Raw genomic sequence first — 14,763 nt, forward strand, 5'->3', positions numbered from 1 at the left:
CCACAGGTCCGTGAGGAACTGCGCCTTGTCGGTCTGCCGTTTCGTGACGATGGCGTGTGCCGTCATGGCGATGATCCACATTGTGGCCAGGCGTTTCGCTTTGGGGAAAGGCTTCGCGTCCGGGACAGTGACAGCTGAGACATGTATCGCCCTCTCGTCGGTTCTGTTGATGTGGGCGATCATTTTTCTCGCTGCCGCCCATATTTCCCCGCTCTCTCTGCAGCCAAAACGATGCTCGATGGTGTCGGTCTGGTTGCAGAGCTCGCAGTTTGGGGATTCCCGCATTTTTATGCGTGCCAGTTTTTCGTTTGTCGGCACTGTTTTGTGGATGATTTTATACCACGTGTCCCTGGCGTGCTCAGGAAGTGTCCGTTCCGAGACATTCTTCCAGACCTGTGGCCAGTCATGGTCTGGAAAACTCGTCTCTATTTTGGACTTTCTTGCCTTCCCCCTCAGAGCGCTGTAGATGTTCCTCGCCGTTCTTTGCTGTGGGTTGGCAACGACCGCGGTGATGTAACTCTTGTCGATTGCCATCTGTTTTATGTGCCGCAACTTGAATGGTATGTTCGTAGTGTCTACAGGAGCCTCTTCAGATTCAGGTTTATATTGGTTTATCAGGCTGGACGTTATACTGTTGTTGTTCTGGTTTGCCATTTTCATCGCACGGTGTAGAAGCAGTGCCGCGCATTTCGTCTTAACGTCAGTCAGACCAAGTCCGCCTTCGTCCCTTGACAGGAAACACGTCGCCTGGGAGACCTTGAAGATTTCCCGCCTCCACAGCAAGTAGTACGCCGCACTTCCTATCGCTCGCGCAATTTCCGTCGGAGCACATAGTATTTGCGCCATGTACCACGCTTTCGACAGGATTGTTTCGTTTACTAACTGCACTCTTTGGCTCAGCGTCAGGTTCCGGTTCGCGTGTATCCTCACGAGCCCTCTCGTTGTGTTCAAGACGCTGCGCCAGTTTTGTGCTGCCATTTTCAAAGGGCACTGCTGTAGTTCCACTCCGAGTGCCCTATGGTTGTTTGTCACTCGGTACCACTGTCTCGCTGGTCGCAGTCTGCCGTTGCCTATTGGTAGTAGCACTGTCTTCGTCGGATTCGTTTTGGCACCTGAAGCCTTTTCGAAGGATTCCATGATAGGCTGGATTATTCCTAGTTCTTCTTCGTTTTGGATGAATATGCCCATGTCGTCAGCATAGGCCGTGCATACGATGTTTGTTGCACCCATTGTGTATCCTCCGATTTCGGCTGTTAGTTTTCGTAGTAGTGGGTCGAGAGCTATTGTGAAAAGTGCCATCGATAATGGACATCCTTGCCTGACGGATCTTCCCAGTCTTATTGACTTGGAAGTCCATCCGTTTACTGTTATTTTTGAGGTGGCATTTGTAATGACGTTCTTGATTGTTCTTCCGAATTTTGGTCCGAATCCGAGGCGTGCGAGCACCCGGTGTTCCCAGGCGGTCACCCATCCAAGTACTAACCGGGCCCGATGTTGCTTAACTTCGGTGATCGGACGAGAACCGGTGTATTCAACATGGTATGGCCGTTGGCGCCCTTATACTGTAGCCGCACGACAGAAGACGCCTCTGCCTCTTCTCCCAACACACACAATCGCAGTTTTCGGTGACACATTTGACGCAGAGCACGTCCTTCCGCAACAGCTGGAGCCTCGAAGGCGGCGCCGAGTGCGCGTCCGGCGTCTCAGAGGCGTCTGCCGGACTGGCGGGCGCGCCGCGCCGCCACTTGCGTGAGACACGCGGCTGCTCGGTGCGCCGCCCGTCATTCGTTTCGCTTGGTGCGTGCGGCGCGGGCGACGCATCTTGTTCCCGTTATCCGGCGGGGGGCTGTGCGGGGTGTAGCAGTGTCCTGCTGGAGGGCGCCCCCGGCAGCTTCCTCACCTGACACACGCCGCGCGGCTCGCGTCCAGGTATTTGCGTGATCTGTGCAGTGCATTCGCACCTCTCTCCTTCCGTCCCGACTTGTCCCGACTTTGCTCGACTGCCGCTCGGGTCGTGGCCCATATGACAGCACAAGCACGAGAAACATCTGTGAGACGGCCGTGGGCCTAACGGGCGTGTCCGAGACGCCGTTTGCGGCCAGCAGACCTGTGCAAAGGTGCGAAAACAGGGACACAAGGCACAGGAGGGTCGCCAAAGCATCCTTCTCTTCTAGCGACGAAAGATACATTTTTGTTTACAAGTTTGCAGTCGTACGCTGCTACAAAACAATAAGCAGCCCTGACGTATTTCAGAACATATCTGTCGGTTCATACCGTTTTGTTATCTTCAGGCACTTTTAAGAAATCTTCCTTGGCACATTCTTCTTCCAACTGAGGCCATTCATATCGTATGTTATGTTTATTACAGTCATTTATTTTCATTTTTTTTTTTTTTTTTCCTTCTGTGGAGTTTTGCACTGCTACGAAACAGTAGGTGGCCCTGACTCATTTCAGGTCACATCTGTCGATTCGTAGTGTTTCGTTATTTTCAAGGCATTCCTAGCACGTTGAAAATGCTTAAGGAAGCACGTATGTCGCAAAAGAAAGGTAGTATGAAAAGAGGGCTGGCAGGGATAGCGGCGTAAAAAGGAGAAAATGAAGGGGAGCCAACAGCACCTTTTTTTTTTTTTTTTTTTTTAAACGTATATAAACTTTTATTTACAATTTTTAACAATTACATATCTTTACATGAAATTGTATATTTTCTCGTTTTCAGTTCTGATTGTTCTTTTAGTAGTCTCTTGGCTTAGTTACAACACTTTTATTCACTGAGTGTCCTTTATATAAGTTTTTCCCTTCAATGTTTATGGTTTTTTATACATAAAAGAGAAACTGCATTACTTTGATTTTTTTTATAAATTGAATTTAAATTAATTTTAAGTTTTTTTTTTTTTTTCCCCCGTATGGTATTTGAATACACCTATTTTGGCATGTTCGCTATGTGTTTGCCAAAGGCTAAAGGAGAATATGGGCCAGAACATCTATGTGCATAAATGATGAATGGGGAAGTTATTTAGTGTACTGTGTGAGAGTGGACGCAACAGTTCCACGGAAAATTTGGGGCAGAGAAAGTCTAAAGTTAGAATTTTTGTAAATCGCAAAGGGGTATGCAACGTTTTGGCACATGATGCGCCGAACTTTATAAATGTATATAACTATATCTATACACACGGATACATCAAAGGAATAAACACAGACAAACACAAAAAAAACCTACAAAACAACAACAAAAAAAATGATTATAGAAGAGAGAGAGAGAGACAGAGAGAGAGAGAGAGAGAGAGAGAGAGAGAGAGAGGGGAAAAAAAAACGTACCTTGAATGGAGATGGCGAGAGTACACATTAATTACATGAAATACACTGTTTGACATTTCGCTGTTACCTTGGAACACGTCTTGTATCCTTTGCACTAAATTAAAAACTGATCATTTCCTTTTGCCTGCTTTATTTGGCTATTGGGCACTGGACACTGTATGGCTATGATTGGCACACGTCACTCTCACTTTGGCACTGCTACACGTACCCACTTTCACTCTGCGCGCATTTTCACAACACTTTCGCAATGCACCACTCTTGCCGTCGGGGCTTTGGAGGGATTGGTGGGCGAAGTCCTCAGCGACTGGGGTGTGGGTGTTGTGGGAGGGCGTCGGTCACGTCGTGTTGAAGGCGTCTCGGAAGGCGGCGTCCAGCGGGACCTGCAGGAAGTTCTGGAAGGTCTCTCGGTACTTGGAGCGTTGTTTGGCCCTCCTGTGTTCCTCCCACAGGTCCGTGAGGAACTGCGCCTTGTCGGTCTGCCGTTTCGTGACGATGGCGTGTGCCGTCATGGCGATGATCCACATTGTGGCCAGGCGTTTCGCTTTGGGGAAAGGCTTCGCGTCCGGGACAGTGACAGCTGAGACATGTATCGCCCTCTCGTCGGTTCTGTTGATGTGGGCGATCATTTTTCTCGCTGCCGCCCATATTTCCCCGCTCTCTCTGCAGCCAAAACGATGCTCGATGGTGTCGGTCTGGTTGCAGAGCTCGCAGTTTGGGGATTCCCGCATTTTTATGCGTGCCAGTTTTTCGTTTGTCGGCACTGTTTTGTGGATGATTTTATACCACGTGTCCCTGGCGTGCTCAGGAAGTGTCCGTTCCGAGACATTCTTCCAGACCTGTGGCCAGTCATGGTCTGGAAAACTCGTCTCTATTTTGGACTTTCTTGCCTTCCCCCTCAGAGCGCTGTAGATGTTCCTCGCCGTTCTTTGCTGTGGGTTGGCAACGACCGCGGTGATGTAACTCTTGTCGATTGCCATCTGTTTTATGTGCCGCAACTTGAATGGTATGTTCGTAGTGTCTACAGGAGCCTCTTCAGATTCAGGTTTATATTGGTTTATCAGGCTGGACGTTATACTGTTGTTGTTCTGGTTTGCCATTTTCATCGCACGGTGTAGAAGCAGTGCCGCGCATTTCGTCTTAACGTCAGTCAGACCAAGTCCGCCTTCGTCCCTTGACAGGAAACACGTCGCCTGGGAGACCTTGAAGATTTCCCGCCTCCACAGCAAGTAGTACGCCGCACTTCCTATCGCTCGCGCAATTTCCGTCGGAGCACATAGTATTTGCGCCATGTACCACGCTTTCGACAGGATTGTTTCGTTTACTAACTGCACTCTTTGGCTCAGCGTCAGGTTCCGGTTCGCGTGTATCCTCACGAGCCCTCTCGTTGTGTTCAAGACGCTGCGCCAGTTTTGTGCTGCCATTTTCAAAGGGCACTGCTGTAGTTCCACTCCGAGTGCCCTATGGTTGTTTGTCACTCGGTACCACTGTCTCGCTGGTCGCAGTCTGCCGTTGCCTATTGGTAGTAGCACTGTCTTCGTCGGATTCGTTTTGGCACCTGAAGCCTTTTCGAAGGATTCCATGATAGGCTGGATTATTCCTAGTTCTTCTTCGTTTTGGATGAATATGCCCATGTCGTCAGCATAGGCCGTGCATACGATGTTTGTTGCACCCATTGTGTATCCTCCGATTTCGGCTGTTAGTTTTCGTAGTAGTGGGTCGAGAGCTATTGTGAAAAGTGCCATCGATAATGGACATCCTTGCCTGACGGATCTTCCCAGTCTTATTGACTTGGAAGTCCATCCGTTTACTGTTATTTTTGAGGTGGCATTTGTAATGACGTTCTTGATTGTTCTTCCGAATTTTGGTCCGAATCCGAGGCGTGCGAGCACCCGGTGTTCCCAGGCGGTCACCCATCCAAGTACTAACCGGGCCCGATGTTGCTTAACTTCGGTGATCGGACGAGAACCGGTGTATTCAACATGGTATGGCCGTTGGCGCCCTTATACTGTAGCCGCACGACAGAAGACGCCTCTGCCTCTTCTCCCAACACACACAATCGCAGTTTTCGGTGACACATTTGACGCAGAGCACGTCCTTCCGCAACAGCTGGAGCCTCGAAGGCGGCGCCGAGTGCGCGTCCGGCGTCTCAGAGGCGTCTGCCGGACTGGCGGGCGCGCCGCGCCGCCACTTGCGTGAGACACGCGGCTGCTCGGTGCGCCGCCCGTCATTCGTTTCGCTTGGTGCGTGCGGCGCGGGCGACGCATCTTGTTCCCGTTATCCGGCGGGGGGCTGTGCGGGGTGTAGCAGTGTCCTGCTGGAGGGCGCCCCCGGCAGCTTCCTCACCTGACACACGCCGCGCGGCTCGCGTCCAGGTATTTGCGTGATCTGTGCAGTGCATTCGCACCTCTCTCCTTCCGTCCCGACTTGTCCCGACTTTGCTCGACTGCCGCTCGGGTCGTGGCCCATATGACAGCACAAGCACGAGAAACATCTGCGAGACGGCCGTGGGCCTAACGGGCGTGTCCGAGACGCCGTTTGCGGCCAGCAGACCTGTGCAAAGGTGCGAAAACAGGGACACAAGGCACAGGAGGGTCGCCAAAGCATCCTTCTCTTCTAGCGACGAAAGATACATTTTTGTTTACAAGTTTGCAGTCGTACGCTGCTACAAAACAATAAGCAGCCCTGACGTATTTCAGAACATATCTGTCGGTTCATACCGTTTTGTTATCTTCAGGCACTTTTAAGAAATCTTCCTTGGCACATTCTTCTTCCAACTGAGGCCATTCATATCGTATGTTATGTTTATTACAGTCATTTATTTTCATTTTTTTTTTTTTTTTTTCCTTCTGTGGAGTTTTGCACTGCTACGAAACAGTAGGTGGCCCTGACTCATTTCAGGTCACATCTGTCGATTCGTAGTGTTTCGTTATTTTCAAGGCATTCCTAGCACGTTGAAAATGCTTAAGGAAGCACGTATGTCGCAAAAGAAAGGTAGTATGAAAAGAGGGCTGGCAGGGATAGCGGCGTAAAAAGGAGAAAATGAAGGGGAGCCAACAGCACCTTTTTTTTTTTTTTTTTTTAAACGTATATAAACTTTTATTTACAATTTTTAACAATTACATATCTTTACATGAAATTGTATATTTTCTCGTTTTCAGTTCTGATTGTTCTTTTAGTAGTCTCTTGGCTTAGTTACAACACTTTTATTCACTGAGTGTCCTTTATATAAGTTTTTCCCTTCAATGTTTATGGTTTTTTATACATAAAAGAGAAACTGCATTACTTTGATTTTTTTTATAAATTGAATTTAAATTAATTTTAAGTTTTTTTTTTTTTTTCCCCCGTATGGTATTTGAATACACCTATTTTGGCATGTTCGCTATGTGTTTGCCAAAGGCTAAAGGAGAATATGGGCCAGAACATCTATGTGCATAAATGATGAATGGGGAAGTTATTTAGTGTACTGTGTGAGAGTGGACGCAACAGTTCCACGGAAAATTTGGGGCAGAGAAAGTCTAAAGTTAGAATTTTTGTAAATCGCAAAGGGGTATGCAACGTTTTGGCACATGATGCGCCGAACTTTATAAATGTATATAACTATATCTATACACACGGATACATCAAAGGAATAAACACAGACAAACACAAAAAAAACCTACAAAACAACAACAAAAAAAATGATTATAGAAGAGAGAGAGAGAGACAGAGAGAGAGAGAGAGAGAGAGAGAGAGAGAGAGAGGGGAAAAAAAAACGTACCTTGAATGGAGATGGCGAGAGTACACATTAATTACATGAAATACACTGTTTGACATTTCGCTGTTACCTTGGAACACGTCTTGTATCCTTTGCACTAAATTAAAAACTGATCATTTCCTTTTGCCTGCTTTATTTGGCTATTGGGCACTGGACACTGTATGGCTATGATTGGCACACGTCACTCTCACTTTGGCACTGCTACACCTACCCACTTTCACTCTGCGCGCATTTTCACAACACTTTCGCAATGCACCACTCTTGCCGTCGGGGCTTTGGAGGGATTGGTGGGCGAAGTCCTCAGCGACTGGGGTGTGGGTGTTGTGGGAGGGCGTCGGTCACGTCGTGTTGAAGGCGTCTCGGAAGGCGGCGTCCAGCGGGACCTGCAGGAAGTTCTGGAAGGTCTCTCGGTACTTGGAGCGTTGTTTGGCCCTCCTGTGTTCCTCCCACAGGTCCGTGAGGAACTGCGCCTTGTCGGTCTGCCGTTTCGTGACGATGGCGTGTGCCGTCATGGCGATGATCCACATTGTGGCCAGGCGTTTCGCTTTGGGGAAAGGCTTCGCGTCCGGGACAGTGACAGCTGAGACATGTATCGCCCTCTCGTCGGTTCTGTTGATGTGGGCGATCATTTTTCTCGCTGCCGCCCATATTTCCCCGCTCTCTCTGCAGCCAAAACGATGCTCGATGGTGTCGGTCTGGTTGCAGAGCTCGCAGTTTGGGGATTCCCGCATTTTTATGCGTGCCAGTTTTTCGTTTGTCGGCACTGTTTTGTGGATGATTTTATACCACGTGTCCCTGGCGTGCTCAGGAAGTGTCCGTTCCGAGACATTCTTCCAGACCTGTGGCCAGTCATGGTCTGGAAAACTCGTCTCTATTTTGGACTTTCTTGCCTTCCCCCTCAGAGCGCTGTAGATGTTCCTCGCCGTTCTTTGCTGTGGGTTGGCAACGACCGCGGTGATGTAACTCTTGTCGATTGCCATCTGTTTTATGTGCCGCAACTTGAATGGTATGTTCGTAGTGTCTACAGGAGCCTCTTCAGATTCAGGTTTATATTGGTTTATCAGGCTGGACGTTATACTGTTGTTGTTCTGGTTTGCCATTTTCATCGCACGGTGTAGAAGCAGTGCCGCGCATTTCGTCTTAACGTCAGTCAGACCAAGTCCGCCTTCGTCCCTTGACAGGAAACACGTCGCCTGGGAGACCTTGAAGATTTCCCGCCTCCACAGCAAGTAGTACGCCGCACTTCCTATCGCTCGCGCAATTTCCGTCGGAGCACATAGTATTTGCGCCATGTACCACGCTTTCGACAGGATTGTTTCGTTTACTAACTGCACTCTTTGGCTCAGCGTCAGGTTCCGGTTCGCGTGTATCCTCACGAGCCCTCTCGTTGTGTTCAAGACGCTGCGCCAGTTTTGTGCTGCCATTTTCAAAGGGCACTGCTGTAGTTCCACTCCGAGTGCCCTATGGTTGTTTGTCACTCGGTACCACTGTCTCGCTGGTCGCAGTCTGCCGTTGCCTATTGGTAGTAGCACTGTCTTCGTCGGATTCGTTTTGGCACCTGAAGCCTTTTCGAAGGATTCCATGATAGGCTGGATTATTCCTAGTTCTTCTTCGTTTTGGATGAATATGCCCATGTCGTCAGCATAGGCCGTGCATACGATGTTTGTTGCACCCATTGTGTATCCTCCGATTTCGGCTGTTAGTTTTCGTAGTAGTGGGTCGAGGGCTATTGTGAAAAGTGCCATCGATAATGGACATCCTTGCCTGACGGATCTTCCCAGTCTTATTGACTTGGAAGTCCATCCGTTTACTGTTATTTTTGAGGTGGCATTTGTAATGACGTTCTTGATTGTTCTTCCGAATTTTGGTCCGAATCCGAGGCGTGCGAGCACCCGGTGTTCCCAGGCGGTCACCCATCCAAGTACTAACCGGGCCCGATGTTGCTTAACTTCGGTGATCGGACGAGAACCGGTGTATTCAACATGGTATGGCCGTTGGCGCCCTTATACTGTAGCCGCACGACAGAAGACGCCTCTGCCTCTTCTCCCAACACACACAATCGCAGTTTTCGGTGACACATTTGACGCAGAGCACGTCCTTCCGCAACAGCTGGAGCCTCGAAGGCGGCGCCGAGTGCGCGTCCGGCGTCTCAGAGGCGTCTGCCGGACTGGCGGGCGCGCCGCGCCGCCACTTGCGTGAGACACGCGGCTGCTCGGTGCGCCGCCCGTCATTCGTTTCGCTTGGTGCGTGCGGCGCGGGCGACGCATCTTGTTCCCGTTATCCGGCGGGGGGCTGTGCGGGGTGTAGCAGTGTCCTGCTGGAGGGCGCCCCCGGCAGCTTCCTCACCTGACACACGCCGCGCGGCTCGCGTCCAGGTATTTGCGTGATCTGTGCAGTGCATTCGCACCTCTCCCCTTCCGTCCCGACTTGTCCCGACTTTGCTCGACTGCCGCTCGCTGCCGCTCGGGTCGTGGCCCATATGACAGCACAAGCACGAGAAACATCTGCGAGACGGCCGTGGGCCTAACGGGCGTGTCCGAGACGCCGTTTGCGGCCAGTAGACCTGTGCAAAGGTGCGAAAACAGGGACACAAGGCACAGGAGGGTCGCCAAAGCATCCTTCTCTTCTAGCGACGAAAGATACATTTTTGTTTACAAGTTTGCAGTCGTACGCTGCTACAAAACAATAAGCAGCCCTGACGTATTTCAGAACATATCTGTCGGTTCATACCGTTTTGTTATCTTCAGGCACTTTTAAGAAATCTTCCTTGGCACATTCTTCTTCCAACTGAGGCCATTCATATCGTATGTTATGTTTATTACAGTCATTTATTTTCATTTTTTTTTTTTTTTTTTTCCTTCTGTGGAGTTTTGCACTGCTACGAAACAGTAGGTGGCCCTGACTCATTTCAGGTCACATCTGTCGATTCGTAGTGTTTCGTTATTTTCAAGGCATTCCTAGCACGTTGAAAATGCTTAAGGAAGCACGTATGTCGCAAAAGAAAGGTAGTATGAAAAGAGGGCTGGCAGGGATAGCGGCGTAAAAAGGAGAAAATGAAGGGGAGCCAACAGCACCTTTTTTTTTTTTTTTTTTTTAAACGTATATAAACTTTTATTTACAATTTTTAACAATTACATATCTTTACATGAAATTGTATATTTTCTCGTTTTCAGTTCTGATTGTTCTTTTAGTAGTCTCTTGGCTTAGTTACAACACTTTTATTCACTGAGTGTCCTTTATATAAGTTTTTCCCTTCAATGTTTATGGTTTTTTATACATAAAAAAGAAACTGCATTACTTTGATTTTTTTTATAAATTGAATTTAAATTAATTTTAAGTTTTTTTTTTTTTCCCCCGTATGGTATTTGAATACACCTATTTTGGCATGTTCGCTATGTGTTTGCCAAAGGCTAAAGGAGAATATGGGCCAGAACATCTATGTGCATAAATGATGAATGGGGAAGTTATTTAGTGTACTGTGTGAGAGTGGACGCAACAGTTCCACGGAAAATTTGGGGCAGAGAAAGTCTAAAGTTAGAATTTTTGTAAATCGCAAAGGGGTATGCAACGTTTTGGCACATGATGCGCCGAACTTTATAAATGTATATAACTATATCTATACACACGGATACATCAAAGGAATAAACACAGACAAACACAAAAAAAACCTACAAAACAACAACAAAAAAAATGATTATAGAAGAGAGAGAGAGAGACAGAGAGAGAGAGAGAGAGAGAGAGAGAGAGAGAGAGGGGAAAAAAAAACGTACCTTGAATGGAGATGGCGAGAGTACACATTAATTACATGAAATACACTGTTTGACATTTCGCTGTTACCTTGGAACACGTCTTGTATCCTTTGCACTAAATTAAAAACTGATCATTTCCTTTTGCCTGCTTTATTTGGCTATTGGGCACTGGACACTGTATGGCTATGATTGGCACACGTCACTCTCACTTTGGCACTGCTACACGTACCCACTTTCACTCTGCGCGCATTTTCACAACACTTTCGCAATGCACCACTCTTGCCGTCGGGGCTTTGGAGGGATTGGTGGGCGAAGTCCTCAGCGACTGGGGTGTGGGTGTTGTGGGAGGGCGTCGGTCACGTCGTGTTGAAGGCGTCTCGGAAGGCGGCGTCCAGCGGGACCTGCAGGAAGTTCTGGAAGGTCTCTCGGTACTTGGAGCGTTGTTTGGCCCTCCTGTGTTCCTCCCACAGGTCCGTGAGGAACTGCGCCTTGTCGGTCTGCCGTTTCGTGACGATGGCGTGTGCCGTCATGGCGATGATCCACATTGTGGCCAGGCGTTTCGCTTTGGGGAAAGGCTTCGCGTCCGGGACAGTGACAGCTGAGACATGTATCGCCCTCTCGTCGGTTCTGTTGATGTGGGCGATCATTTTTCTCGCTGCCGCCCATATTTCCCCGCTCTCTCTGCAGCCAAAACGATGCTCGATGGTGTCGGTCTGGTTGCAGAGCTCGCAGTTTGGGGATTCCCGCATTTTTATGCGTGCCAGTTTTTCGTTTGTCGGCACTGTTTTGTGGATGATTTTATACCACGTGTCCCTGGCGTGCTCAGGAAGTGTCCGTTCCGAGACATTCTTCCAGACCTGTGGCCAGTCATGGTCTGGAAAACTCGTCTCTATTTTGGACTTTCTTGCCTTCCCCCTCAGAGCGCTGTAGATGTTCCTCGCCGTTCTTTGCTGTGGGTTGGCAACGACCGCGGTGATGTAACTCTTGTCGATTGCCATCTGTTTTATGTGCCGCAACTTGAATGGTATGTTCGTAGTGTCTACAGGAGCCTCTTCAGATTCAGGTTTATATTGGTTTATCAGGCTGGACGTTATACTGTTGTTGTTCTGGTTTGCCATTTTCATCGCACGGTGTAGAAGCAGTGCCGCGCATTTCGTCTTAACGTCAGTCAGACCAAGTCCGCCTTCGTCCCTTGACAGGAAACACGTCGCCTGGGAGACCTTGAAGATTTCCCGCCTCCACAGCAAGTAGTACGCCGCACTTCCTATCGCTCGCGCAATTTCCGTCGGAGCACATAGTATTTGCGCCATGTACCACGCTTTCGACAGGATTGTTTCGTTTACTAACTGCACTCTTTGGCTCAGCGTCAGGTTCCGGTTCGCGTGTATCCTCACGAGCCCTCTCGTTGTGTTCAAGACGCTGCGCCAGTTTTGTGCTGCCATTTTCAAAGGGCACTGCTGTAGTTCCACTCCGAGTGCCCTATGGTTGTTTGTCACTCGGTACCACTGTCTCGCTGGTCGCAGTCTGCCGTTGCCTATTGGTAGTAGCACTGTCTTCGTCGGATTCGTTTTGGCACCTGAAGCCTTTTCGAAGGATTCCATGATAGGCTGGATTATTCCTAGTTCTTCTTCGTTTTGGATGAATATGCCCATGTCGTCAGCATAGGCCGTGCATACGATGTTTGTTGCACCCATTGTGTATCCTCCGATTTCGGCTGTTAGTTTTCGTAGTAGTGGGTCGAGGGCTATTGTGAAAAGTGCCATCGATAATGGACATCCTTGCCTGACGGATCTTCCCAGTCTTATTGACTTGGAAGTCCATCCGTTTACTGTTATTTTTGAGGTGGCATTTGTAATGACGTTCTTGATTGTTCTTCCGAATTTTGGTCCGAATCCGAGGCGTGCGAGCACCCGGTGTTCCCAGGCGGTCACCCATCCAAGTACTAACCGGGCCCGATGTTGCTTAACTTCGGTGATCGGACGAGAACCGGTGTATTCAACATGGTATGGCCGTTGGCGCCCTTATACTGTAGCCGCACGACAGAAGACGCCTCTGCCTCTTCTCCCAACACACACAATCGCAGTTTTCGGTGACACATTTGACGCAGAGCACGTCCTTCCGCAACAGCTGGAGCCTCGAAGGCGGCGCCGAGTGCGCGTCCGGCGTCTCAGAGGCGTCTGCCGGACTGGCGGGCGCGCCGCGCCGCCACTTGCGTGAGACACGCGGCTGCTCGGTGCGCCGCCCGTCATTCGTTTCGCTTGGTGCGTGCGGCGTCCGACACTCGCGGGCGACGCATCTTGTTCCCGTTATCCGGCGGGGGGCTGTGCGGGGTGTAGCAGTGTCCTGCTGGAGGGCGCCCCCGGCAGCTTCCTCACCTGACACACGCCGCGCGGCTCGCGTCCAGGTATTTGCGTGATCTGTGCAGTGCATTCGCACCTCTCCCCTTCCGTCCCGACTTGTCCCGACTTTGCTCGACTGCCGCTCGCTGCCGCTCGGGTCGTGGCCCATATGACAGCACAAGCACGAGAAACATCTGCGAGACGGCCGTGGGCCTAACGGGCGTGTCCGAGACGCCGTTTGCGGCCAGTAGACCTGTGCAAAGGTGCGAAAACAGGGACACAAGGCACAGGAGGGTCGCCAAAGCATCCTTCTCTTCTAGCGACGAAAGATACATTTTTGTTTACAAGTTTGCAGTCGTACGCTGCTACAAAACAATAAGCAGCCCTGACGTATTTCAGAACATATCTGTCGGTTCATACCGTTTTGTTATCTTCAGGCACTTTTAAGAAATCTTCCTTGGCACATTCTTCTTCCAACTGAGGCCATTCATATCGTATGTTATGTTTATTACAGTCATTTATTTTCATTTTTTTTTTTTTTTTTCCTTCTGTGGAGTTTTGCACTGCTACGAAACAGTAGGTGGCCCTGACTCATTTCAGGTCACATCTGTCGATTCGTAGTGTTTCGTTATTTTCAAGGCATTCCTAGCACGTTGAAAATGCTTAAGGAAGCACGTATGTCGCAAAAGAAAGGTAGTATGAAAAGAGGGCTGGCAGGGATAGCGGCGTAAAAAGGAGAAAATGAAGGGGAGCCAACAGCACCTTTTTTTTTTTTTTTTTTTTTAAACGTATATAAACTTTTATTTACAATTTTTAACAATTACATATCTTTACATGAAATTGTATATTTTCTCGTTTTCAGTTCTGATTGTTCTTTTAGTAGTCTCTTGGCTTAGTTACAACACTTTTATTCACTGAGTGTCCTTTATATAAGTTTTTCCCTTCAATGTTTATGGTTTTTTATACATAAAAAAGAAACTGCATTACTTTGATTTCTTTTATAAATTGAATTTAAATTAATTTTAAGTTTTTTTTTTTTTTTCCCCCGTATGGTATTTGAATACACCTATTTTGGCATGTTCGCTATGTGTTTGCCAAAGGCTAAAGGAGAATATGGGCCAGAACATCTATGTGCATAAATGATGAATGGGGAAGTTATTTAGTGTACTGTGTGAGAGTGGACGCAACAGTTCCACGGAAAATTTGGGGCAGAGAAAGTCTAAAGTTAGAATTTTTGTAAATCGCAAAGGGGTATGCAACGTTTTGGCACATGATGCGCCGAACTTTATAAATGTATATAACTATATCTATACACACGGATACATCAAAGGAATAAACACAGACAAACACAAAAAAAACCTACAAAACAACAACAAAAAAAAATGATTATAGAAGAGAGAGAGAGAGACAGAGAGAGAGAGAGAGAGAGAGAGAGAGAGAGAGAGAGGGGAAAAAAAAACGTACCTTGAATGGAGATGGCGAGAGTACACATTAATTACATGAAATACACTGTTTGACATTTCGCTGTTACCTTGGAACACGTCTTGTATCCTTTGCACTAAATTAAAAACTGATCATTTCCTTTTGCCTGCTTTATTTGGCTATT

General features: G+C 48.3%; 4 non-coding genes across 4 annotated transcripts; all 4 read right to left on the reverse strand.

Annotated features, from left to right (window-relative positions):
* Positions 1–1,433: 1,433 nt before the first annotated feature.
* LOC124762549 lies at positions 1,434–1,553 on the reverse strand. Its single transcript, XR_007012532.1, has one exon. It is a non-coding gene; the product is annotated as a 5S ribosomal RNA (ribosomal RNA).
* Positions 1,554–5,191: 3,638 nt separating this feature from the next.
* LOC124762550 lies at positions 5,192–5,311 on the reverse strand. The gene has a single exon (XR_007012533.1). It is a non-coding gene; the product is annotated as a 5S ribosomal RNA (ribosomal RNA).
* Positions 5,312–8,948: 3,637 nt separating this feature from the next.
* LOC124762551 lies at positions 8,949–9,068 on the reverse strand. Its single transcript, XR_007012534.1, has one exon. It is a non-coding gene; the product is annotated as a 5S ribosomal RNA (ribosomal RNA).
* A 3,647-nt stretch (positions 9,069–12,715) lies between these two features.
* LOC124762552 lies at positions 12,716–12,835 on the reverse strand. Its single transcript, XR_007012535.1, has one exon. It is a non-coding gene; the product is annotated as a 5S ribosomal RNA (ribosomal RNA).
* Positions 12,836–14,763: the final 1,928 nt, after the last annotated feature.

This window comes from Schistocerca piceifrons, unplaced genomic scaffold (genome assembly GCF_021461385.2).
Source record: "Schistocerca piceifrons isolate TAMUIC-IGC-003096 unplaced genomic scaffold, iqSchPice1.1 HiC_scaffold_602, whole genome shotgun sequence".
In the NCBI taxonomy this organism is placed as follows: domain Eukaryota; kingdom Metazoa; phylum Arthropoda; class Insecta; order Orthoptera; family Acrididae; genus Schistocerca; species Schistocerca piceifrons.